At 47.6% G+C, this 7174-nt stretch overlaps 1 protein-coding gene across 4 annotated transcripts in view; it reads left to right on the top strand.

Annotated features, from left to right (window-relative positions):
* Positions 1 to 1512: 1512 nt before the first annotated feature.
* Positions 1513 to 7174, top strand: part of BBX (BBX high mobility group box domain containing) — a 281965-nt gene continuing 276303 nt past the window's right edge. For 2 of the 4 annotated variants that reach the window (XM_060150648.1, XM_060150647.1), the window contains exons 1-2: positions 1513 to 1616; positions 4866 to 4937. The gene's annotated coding sequence lies outside the window, so the exon portion shown is untranslated. Of the gene's footprint in view, positions 1617 to 2017; positions 2149 to 4865; positions 4938 to 7174 lie in introns of those variants that run through there. The other 2 variants (XM_060150649.1, XM_060150646.1) reach the window with 1 other exon arrangement.

Raw genomic sequence — 7174 nt, 5'->3', positions numbered from 1 at the left:
CTGTTTCTGGTTCCCAGTCTTTCACACACACGCACATACACACTCATTCGATAACTTTATGGATGTAAGAGAAAAATCTCAAGATAACATCAAGGAAATAAAGCGGGATTTGAAATAAGTTCCCTTATCCAGCTTCCCTTTAAGTTTTAAAGCTACGCATCTAGGCCATAAAATCATGATGTTTATTTAATCTTCAAAATGTTTGTGTTTAAGAATAATTCACAGACTCTTAAATCAGAAAGAACCATAAGAAAACATCTAGGGCCTATGGTAATGCCTGGTACACAGTAGATGCTGAATAAACATTTAGTGAAGTAAAACTGGGAAAAGCTTCTTATTTTAACCTTAAAAGAAAAAATGAAAACAAAACCCCAAACCAAATCTGGGCATTAAAGAGGCTGAAGTAGTTGCTCAAGATTGTTTAGCAAGTTTAAGAGTTGGGTCTAGAATTTATTCCTCTTAGTTTCCAGCTATGTTTTTTTCCCAGCAACCTGTTGACTTGTTTATATAGGACTGTCAAATATAATCTGTCAAAGACGCATCACAGAAAAAAAATTAGAAAGAAGAGCCCTTGGGTTCTCCATCTCCCAAAGTCAACCAACATGTGATGTTCACATATGATGTGAAATATGGAAAGTAAATATATATATATAAAATGCAAAATATATATCTTGCATATATTGATTCAAATATATTCATATATTGATTCATATATTGATTCCTATTTTTAAGGAAAAGGGGCAATAGCCGATCTTCCATGACTTATTCTACTTTACAGCACTGTTTGTATGCCAACACAGGTGATCTGCAGTCCTCTGACTAGCTAAAAGTAGAGTGGCTATTTCAGCAAAATGTTTATCTTTGTTTCTGTGTATTGTTGTGTTGATTTTTCTCAATTTACCTACGAATGAAGCACTAACAACCTCAGTGCTTACAGTCCTAATAAACTTATCTTGCACTGTTCTGGCCTATGTGATAGTTAACCCATTGACAAAAGAAATCCAAGCTGATAAAAGCCTTTCCTGGCCACTTGTTAGCCAGGTCAGGCTGTAAAATCATAACACAATGCACGCCTCTTCCATGGGGCACCACAAGGCAACGATTAAAAAAAAAAAAAAGAAAAAAAAAACCCCTCACTTCCATATCCAGTGGAGTTGTAGTTTATTACTATAACCCTCCCAAGTCAAAAGGACACCAGTTTCAAGCCTTGCAACTTGGTGCAAACAGGGTTTTTCGCTCGCAACCCACTCTGCTGGGCCTCTCTACCTGTCCTCTCCTACTGTCTACAGGTCCCGAACATTAGAAAATAGAAAATGTGATGATCTTTGTGTGTCTCTGTAAAATGTGTGTATGTGTGCGTGTGTTTGGGTGTAACGGGCCTTCTGTTTGGCCGCGCGGCCTGTCCATCACGGAGCGGACCAATGGCAGGCTGCCTTATATAAAATGAGTGTTTTCAGTCTCTCCTGGCTGCATGTACTGTATGTGGAGCAGTGTACAGTGAAGCGGAGGCAGAGCGGCTCCGCGAGCTCCTCTCTCTCCACTTTCCCATAGAGAACCCCTGACTGGCCGCTGAGGGCGAGCCACACACACGCCCTCGCGCCCGGCGAGCCCGCGAGGTAAGCGCCCCCCCATCCCCAGCCCTTCCCGGGCGCTCTCCCCGCACTTTCTGTTTTCCTACTCACTTGAGAGCCGCCGGGCTGCAGCCCCAAGGACTCCGCGGCAGGAGCAGCGGCGGCGGCGGCTGTGGCGGCAGCCGGTAGGCTGGACTTGAGGAAGACGGAGGGAACCCCGCGCGTCCGGAGCCGCCGCCAGCCGGCCCGCTCCCCGGGCACTTTACCCCTCCGCCAAAACTTTGGGTCGTGAGAGGTCGGGGGCGAGGGTCGCCGCGGCCGCGCCGGCGGCGAGCGGGGGGCGCGAAGGCAGTGCCCTGCGGGCGGGAGGCTGGGGGCCGGGCTGGGGAGTAGTAGGCCAGCCGGTGCCAGGCTGCGTTTGCAACCAGCACCTCTCGGCACACAGGCAGCGCCGCCCGAGAGGGGCACGGGAGCCGCGGCGCGGGCAGGAGCAGCCTGAGGAAAACAACAACAGAGCCCTCACGCCGGCGGGCGGCTCTTGGCCGCCTGGGGAGCCCCAAACTTCATCTCGGCGAAAGTACGTGGAGCCCAGCCTGGGCTCGGCTGCCGGGGAGGTGGGGCCTGGGGAGTCGGGGCAGGGGAGGAAGGTACAAGGAGCCAGCCCTCAGTGGATTTATCGAACGTTTCGTCTGCGTCGGTGACCGGGAACAGCAGCCCAGTTGCTCGTTCATCTGGAGAGTTGGGATTTGGGTGTTCCGGCCCCGGAGATTGGTGCCCTCTCACCCCCCCACCCCTAACCAAATGCGCGGCGAGTAGAGAAAGTGCTGTTTTAGTGCCAGAGTGGCTAGGAGGAAGAATAGGGGGAGAGGGGGAAGAGGGCGAGGGAGAAGGGGAGAGAGAAGAGGGAGGGAAAGCCGGCGGGGGCGGGGGGTGAGGGCAAGAGAGAGAGCGAGAGAAAGCCGGAGAGGACGAGAGGGAGAGCGAACGAGAGAACGGGAGGGAAGAGAGGAGGGGGAAGAGGAGGAGGGAGGCTGTGTCAGGATTTTGCTTGAATGTGGGATTATGTTGTGTCAATAAGTTTAAGGTGGAGAGAGCGAAGCTGGCGGGGGGGGGGCGGTGGTGGAGGGGAGGAGGAAGGCCTTGGCTGTTTAAAGTCTTGTTTCTGAAGGTAAGTGATGGCATTGCATGGTCGCGATGACAGAAAACTTGCAGATCCTTTATCCGGGGATGGGGTCGATGCCTCTAGAAAGAGCTCCCCAGCCCTCTTAAGCCACACTCGTGTTACCCTGTTATTTGCTGCGATCCGGGTCGCTAGTAAATTACAGAAATCAGACTCGAGGTTTCTTTTCCTCCTCCACCTCGTCTCGCTCGCTCACCCTCAGCAATTTATTATTATTATTTTTTTTATTTTTTGGTATTGTATGAAACTTAACGTAACTGAGACCAAACCCGAGTCCTGTAATTTACAAGGACCCTGAATCCAGGAATCTGGAACACGTTTATGTGTGAAATAATCCGCGATCATTTCAGCTAAATGAGGAAGGTAAAACGAAACGATGCAAAAAGCTAAGACACAACATGTACGACAGGGGTGGGGGGGAGAGGGAGAGACGGAGAGAGAAGCTATTTTTTGCTTTCCTTTCGGTAGAAAGGAAAATAAAGCGTGCATTCTCCTTCCCTCCTGGTGTGTAGGGTCCAGTCAATATTTTAACTGTTTGAGGACAAATTAGTCCAGGTGGATCTCGCCGAAAAGTTTCGCGAGGTGGGGTGGAGGTGGGGGGGTACGAAGGGGAAGGTGGGTGGAGGTGATGGGGGATGGGGACGGAGCGAGCTCTGCCTCTGCTGATGGTCATTGGCCTGGGGCTTTGAAACCATTGCCTGTCCTGCTAATGACACGTCCAGTTCTCCTCTCCCGGCCGCGGACGCCGGGCTGCCGGGGACCGGGGTACTTTCCCCGCGCGGGGAGGGGCGTTCTTCGCCATCTCCTGGGGTTGCCCACTCGCGACGTGGGACCCCCACGCGCGCCTCTTCTGCGCGCCGCCGCCACCTCGGCTCGCGCGACTTTTGTAGCCAGCCCGCGGCGAGGGGGCGCAGGGGGTCCCCGGCGCGGACGTCTCCGCGCGGCCACCCTCTCCCGGCCCCACGCGCGCCGCGCGGTCCAAGCCCGGAATGGCAGCGCCGGGCGGAGCGGCTGTGCCCCCCCGGGGGGCAGCGGAGGCAGCGGCGGTGGCGGCGGGATCTTCGCCGGGGCCCGCGGGAGGAGGAGGAGAGGGAGGAGAGGGAGGGAGGAGGAGGAGGAGGAGGAGGAGGAGGGGAAGGAGGAGGAAGAGGAGGAGAGGGAGGAGGTGTTTTCTGTCCAGACCGCCGCCAGTTCGAGCGGGCACGGGGACGGGGACACCCCACTCGTTGCTCCTCCGTTATGGAACGGTGTTTAGCAGACTTTTACGCCCGGAGTGTGGGCTTTGCACTTCATTTTTTTTCTCCCCCCTCTTCCCCAAAGCAAGATGGACTCTATTCCCTTTCTCTTTCTCCCTCTGCCTCTGTCTTGTCAGCCTTAAAGATCGACATTTTGTACTAAGATGCAAACTTGATGGTGACCAGCAACAAAGCCGGGGTGGGATCCCTCGCTCCCTTCCTCCCTCTCCGTTTTCCAGCTCCCCCCACCCCGACCTCGAAGACCTGGTGGCCCTGCACTTGACGCCGGGGGCTCTGGTGAATGTGTTTCCCCGCTCGGTTCCGATCTCCAATCTCGGGATTGTGACCGGGGCCGGGCGTTGGGGCGACATTTGTGGCCGCCCAGGTCTGCAGGGCTGAGGGCTGCGCTACCTGGATCTGCTGGATTTGCTGCCGTCGCCCTGCTACCTCCTGCCGGCTCCTGGGCACGGGGAGGCTCGGACTGCCTATCGATTGCCATGATTTGGTTCCTGGTGCATTTGTCCTGGGGGCGGCGATCACTTGTGCAAGTTGATGAATGATCACGATGTGGCTTTTGGGTTTGCAGGATGGATCAGCTGCCTTGTACATACCGGGAGTAGGGGGCAAGTGTGCTGGAGACACCCTAGAATGCCAGCTGGGCTACCCTCCCCTCAGCCTCTGCCCTTTGAATACAGGGAGCTTCTTTGCCTTTATTGCCCCACAGTTCGAGCGTAGAGGTGGGGATGGTGAGAAGGAGGGGTTGGTGGGGAGCTGGACTCCTGGGTTTCGGGGTCCTTCCTTCACAGATGTTGCAGGAGTTGGGACTCAGTTGTAGAGCTCTACCACACTGATGATGTACCTTTATTTGATACTTTATAGGTCACTATCATATGACAAAGGCTTTGCTGCAGTTCATCTTCCTCCCTGTGTACTTTCCATTTGCCTTCCTGGGTAAGTATGCAAACTCTTCATACAGGGAAGCTGGATGGTATTAGTAATGACATAAGGGTTCTTACTGTACACATAAGAAGATGCCTTATTGGATTTGCAGCATCCCAGAAACTTGTCTTGCTAAGTTTCCCATAGCAGAAGTCAATTTATGATTTCTAGTATTTACAATTCAGCTATAGTTATTATTATTTTAAGATAGTTGAAATGTGCATTTCACATTTTCCTGCAAGTGTCATTTGAAAACTTATCTTTTTTAATTGATAATAAAATTTTACATAGAGTTGAAGGCCTAGGAAATTTAATGCTAGATAATATTGTAGAAAGATTGTAGCTTGTGAGTAGAGAGAATTATTAAAAACCCAAGGAGTCATTGCTCAGAAGACCTCTCTAAATTACAGTGACTGACATTTGCTTACTCTTTCCTGGGCTCTCTTTCTTAGGGAACTTGTGCTGTTTGTGACAGTTACCTTTTTAGTGGGGGGAGGGTGGACTGGGCAATATAGTAAATCTAGCATTTAGTGTACCAGCTTGATTCAAAAGGCAAATAACTGTCCTAATTGATAGTAATTTTTGTCAAAATTTATATATTTGGAGAAATTGAGTGCATTTTAACAGTCTGTATATATAATAAATAGCAACTTTGAAATCTGACACTAAGTGCCTTTTTCAGATATATGCCTCCCAAATGGAAAAGTTGGTGAAATAACATGTGGGACAGTAAGTGCCTTAAAAGTGTGGTTGTGAGAAGTAACCCTCTGGGTGAAAACTGAGGGTTTAACATTTGAAAGCCGCATGGTGAGCCCAAACTTGCAGAAAACCAATGTGTAATTTTGCCCCTCCATTGTCAGAAACACCTCAGGTACTTTAAGTTGCTGATACGTTAAGAAAACTGGTTGTACGAAATCCTGTAAATCAGCTTTGGTGCTTTGTAATATTACCATAATGAAGACAGACTGTATTTTGTGAATGAAAATGGACTTGAATTCAGTTTTCCATAAAAGAAAAAGCAAAGGGACCTTATTTTGTTTCCTGGCTTGCTGGCATATTGTGTATGTTACTAAAAGATTGTCTTAGTTATTGAGAGGAATTGAGTTTTGAAGACCAGGCCTTTCTGGTAGTTTCTGTATGGTAGCAAAATGTACTTTGACATTGTTGAGAACCTTAGATGATATATAATAGAAGTTCTGTGTCCAGCATTTTTTAATGGAATGTAAAATATCGTGTTATTTCAGATAGAAGAGCCTCCTAATATGTCACATGCATAACAGGCCAATTGGAGTGGTCAGAATGAGATGGGTCTGTAAGATGAATTTAATACACACCAAAATATGTGGATTTCAGCGTATTTTTTTTAAAGCTTCTTTGCAAGAGAAGTTTTTCATTTTTGAACATATGGCAAGAGTATTCAAAATGCATTCCTGATTACTGAAGAACACCACATTTATACATGTGAGGCACGTTATTTTGTTCACTGGAGCAAACTTTTAATGCTAGTTCTTTTGCCGTCGAAATATATTTGACCAATTCAAAATTTAAAATGGGAATAGGTAATTTCCAGAATAAAAGCGATCTGATGAGCTCTTGCATTTCTTTGAGATATCAAATAACTGCTTCATTAAAACAATGTTTTCAAGAAAAGTCTTGGTCTTTGAAATCAGAGTAGTTTTTATAGTATAAAATTTGAAGTAGTGATTTTAAAAGTCACGCCGACAATGAATTACAAGTTATTTGCATCTAAAATGTATTTATTGGATTTGAGGCTTAATTTTCAAAATAAGATTTTAGATAAAGGTTTTGCTTCTACATTGCCAAGAGTTTTCAAACTTCTCATTTTATTATTCTGCATATCTCTATTAAGTTCTGAAGCTGAAGTCTTAATTTGCATTTCACATTTAAAGCTAGCTATTGAAAAGGGGGTTCATCTATGTTGTTTCTTAGTGGTACGTCTTTGGAGGTACTGTGGCAGTTTTAGGTAGAATCTTCCCCTAGGGACTAAGATACTAACACATTTTGAAATTTTGACACCTTTCTTTTTTTTATATCCACCTTGATCTTTATATCCAAATTTTTTTAAAAAAGTTCCGGGTTTAGGAGTTTGTGAGGTAGCTCTGCTTTTAATGTATATATAGCTCTGCTGTACAACTTGAAAAGTGTATACTGTCTTTGACCTTACAGACCTGATCTTTATACTTCATCCATTGGAACAGATTTGTTTAGACATTGAATTTATAACATAG

This window comes from Lagenorhynchus albirostris, chromosome 5, assembly GCF_949774975.1.
Source record: "Lagenorhynchus albirostris chromosome 5, mLagAlb1.1, whole genome shotgun sequence".
NCBI lineage: Eukaryota > Metazoa > Chordata > Mammalia > Artiodactyla > Delphinidae > Lagenorhynchus > Lagenorhynchus albirostris.
Note: the sequence above shows the minus strand (reverse complement) of the source record. Positions and strands in the feature narration are given on the sequence as shown.